Below are 3,731 nucleotides of genomic sequence, written 5' to 3' on the forward strand. Positions count from 1 at the left end.
AGTTACATGCATCACTTTTAGAATAGGTTTTCAAGTTCTTACTCAGAAGCCATTGCTCATGTTTTAGATATTATTATATCAAATTTGGTTAACTTGTTCTTGGTTCATAACAAATGAAAGTCACAACATCAGAAGGATTACATCATTTAGGGAAGACGATAGTTTTAATAACATGCATATTGAAAGCAAGGGGGAAAATAGACAAAAGACAGAGACACCACTTCACAAAACATTCTATTTATTTATTTTTTTAACAGTTACTTATATTTGAGAGACAGAGAGAGATAAAGCATGAGTGGGGGAGGGGCAGGGAGCGGGGGAGAGACAAAATTCTAAGCAGGCTCCAAGCTCCCAGCTGTCATCACAGAGCCCAACAAGGGCTCGAACCCACAAACCATGAGCTCATAACCTGAGCCCAAGTCAGACACTCGACTGAGCCACCCAGACACCCCTGAATTTTATTTTATTTATTTGTTTGTTTGTTTATTTTCAACATCACAAAGCATTCTAGCCTATAGCCACTGATTAAGTGCCAACAAATCAACAAGCCCTGAAATTCTCACTGTTTTATGTCCCAAAATTATAATTGATATTCAAAATTACGACTTTCTACTAACAAGAAAAATTAATATTTAAATCACATGACTTTTCAGCTTTGGCAATGATGGTTGAATGAGTAGCAGTGACAAAAGTTTTCTTCCCCTATATCCCATATAATATAATTTTAAAATATTCCTCATTCCAAAAGATTTACAAATTATATTCAAATATATATCATCAAACAAAACTAATCATGGATCTATCTAAATGTTCTTCAGCAATAAGAAACTTAAGAATAAAAGCAATAAAAATAATAAGAATTTCTGGATGAAAATATATTTGATTTATAAAGTATGTGATGGAAATGGGGAAATAGGTGAACACTAACAAAATGGCAACGACTTCGGAGATCCAACCTGCCTCCCACAAACAAGATGAACAATTCGAGAGCTATCCATGAATCAAAACAGCACTGGGGGAGTTCTGGAGCCCACCTAAGAAACCTTAGCCACACATTAAAACAAAAAGTCTAAGAAGAACAGAACAAAAAGAGCAGGAAAACAGCCTCATTTTGCCTGCATCATCCCATCCACCAGGCCAGCATTGCTCAGAACCAAAATGGAACTTCCCAGTTCAAGAGTCACCCTCACTGGGAAAAGAGTTGGGGGTACAACAGCTTTCCCAGCCACTCAGGGGACTGTGCAAAGGTTCCTCTTAAACTTCACTCAAGTCACATTGGCAAAGGGGAGACTTATAGAGACAGCTAGAAACGAGAAAGAAAAACAGGGAGTTCCAGTAACAGCCACTCAGCAGGAGGCATCGGGGTTCCTAGCTCCTGGCGGTGACAGTGCTCTGCAGACAAACCCAGCAGCATTCACCAAGGAGAGGAAACTCTTGGGCACTGCAGCCACCGCAGCGGACACCTTGCAGATTTCACCAGCTTTCCGCCCCACAGGTATTAGCAGTTGCTGATGTTAGCGATCTGGGTACCTCCCACCCGCTGGCCCCCCAGCCCTGCAGGATCCCGGGAACTGCACTGGCAGACAGCCCCGGCCTCTGAAGCTTCATGAGTGGGACACCACTCCAGATTATTCCAGCTGATCCCCACCTCATGCATGTATTCAGGACCGCCCCCTCCAGCGGTGCACTTCCGTGCCACCGACCCGCCACCTGCCACCACTCTCCACTTCGGTGCACACACCTTCACGGAGAGTGTGCAACCACAGGAAGGAGCACTGACCACACCCACGCCCTTCACAGGTGCCTGTGGGCCCGGATCAAGCCCTGTATCCTGTCACTGGCCTCGGCTGCCATGCACTGTGGCAAGACGCAGAGAACGGAGTCATGATGTGCACTGACCACCAGGGCTCCCGCAGCTGCGGGTGTTACCCACAGCTGGCCCCAGGTCTTGCTTCGTGGCTTGGGCCTCAGAAGTACATTTGTGTCTGCAACCAGCCCCCGCCACTACGCGGGCACCTGCAGCTGGCCCCCCTCAGCAGAGTGCGGGCACACCACTAGCTCTGGCCACCACGGCTGCCTGGCCGGGTCCTTGCCACTGGACGTTAAGGCACTGCTGAGGACCCCAACAGCCCTAGGAACCGACTACATCCTCTTCACGTTGCCAAGAAATAATAAAATAAATCAAAATGAAATGGAACAAAACCAACACACAGAGGAATTATAAGATCACTGAGTAACAAGGGCACTGAAATCAAGCATACTCTAAGAAATGTGGAATTTAAATAGAAAACAAAATTATGTAAATTTCAAGCACAAAATCATATCACGTTCATTGATTAAAAACCAAGAAATCTTCAGAAATAAATGATAACAGAAAACAGGGAGTGACCTCTGGGGATAACATATCACCGGTATCGACTGAACATAGACAAATTACTCATCTGTTTGCACAACAGAAAGGTATTTTCAGGTTGAACAAAGCCTTGGAAAATTTTACGAATTCACTTTTCTATAAAGATCATGAATGTGCATTCAAGAGAACTAATGATTGAATTTAAGAAAGAACACACATGTGAAGACACGATCATGGTACAGATGTATAATGATTGAACTGATACTGAAACTCTGCAGGGTGAGAAGATGGATAGAAGAGGAGAAACACTGTCAACAAGTATTATTATTAAACTTTGTGTTTTAAAATTTTTTAAATTTATTTCTGAGAGAGAGAGAGAGAGGGTGAGCAGAGGAGGGTCAGAGAGAGAGGGAGACACAGAATCTGAAACAGTCCCCAGGCTCTGAGCTGGCTGTCAGCACAGAGCCCGATGCGGGGCTCGAACCCATGAACTGTGAGATCATGACCTGAGCCAAAGTTGTACAGTTAACCGACTGAGCCACCGAGGTGCCCCTAAACTTTGTGTTTTAAAATGAAGTCATAATGGGGCACCTCGGTGGCTCAGTAGGTTGAGCATCGGACTTCAGCTCAGATCATGCTCTCACAGTTCATGGGTTCCAGCCCCACTTGTCTGGCTCTGTGCTGACAGCTTAGCTCAGAGTCTGGAGCCTATTTCAGATTCTGTGTCTCCCTCTCTCTCTGACCCTCCTCTGCTCCCTCGCTCTCTCTCTCTCAGAAATAAAGAAAACATTTTTAAAAATTTTAATAAATAAAATGAAGTCATAAGAGAACATAGCTGCAGCATGTTAGACTCATAAATGTGAGAAGAGTCAGAGACAGAAAGGAAAGGCAAAATTAAGTTTGTACATGATTTTTTTTCCTTGTTTCCATTTACAGAACCCTTGTTAGTGGCAGAATTGTCTTCAATTTAAAAATTCAATTGGGCCTTTTGCCTCATTGCATAGGAGAGAGCAAGATGGGTCACCAGCAGCTCTACTGGAACCATCCCAGGAAATCTGGCCCGGGTTCCAGTTCTTGAGGCATCTGCTCAAACTGGTGCCTTCTGATCCATAAATACGGCCTCAGTATGTGCCACCAGTGTTTCCGTTAGCCTGCAAAGGATAGAGGCTCTATTAAGTAGGATGAAGTGAACCTCCTTGAGTGGATCATCCAAGACACCGCCTTTAACTGCAGATATTCAAGATACCTAGCTTCATGCTAACTCGCTGTTCATAAAATAAACATACTTCAATTATGTGTGTTTTAATGTGTAAAAAATTAAAATTAAATTGGGATATTCAAAGAATTCAAAATGTTTCACTTTTTTTTTTTTTTTTTT

At 43.4% G+C, this 3,731-nt stretch overlaps 1 pseudogene; it reads left to right on the forward strand.

Moving 5' to 3' along the window:
- Positions 1-3,368: 3,368 nt before the first annotated feature.
- On the forward strand, positions 3,369-3,533 carry LOC144222252 (small ribosomal subunit protein uS14 pseudogene; annotated as a pseudogene).
- The last annotated feature ends 198 nt before the right edge of the window (positions 3,534-3,731 follow it).

This window comes from Crocuta crocuta, unplaced genomic scaffold (genome assembly GCF_008692635.1).
Source record: "Crocuta crocuta isolate KB4526 unplaced genomic scaffold, BGI_CrCroc_1.0 scaffold346, whole genome shotgun sequence".
Taxonomy (NCBI): Eukaryota; Metazoa; Chordata; class Mammalia; order Carnivora; family Hyaenidae; genus Crocuta; species Crocuta crocuta.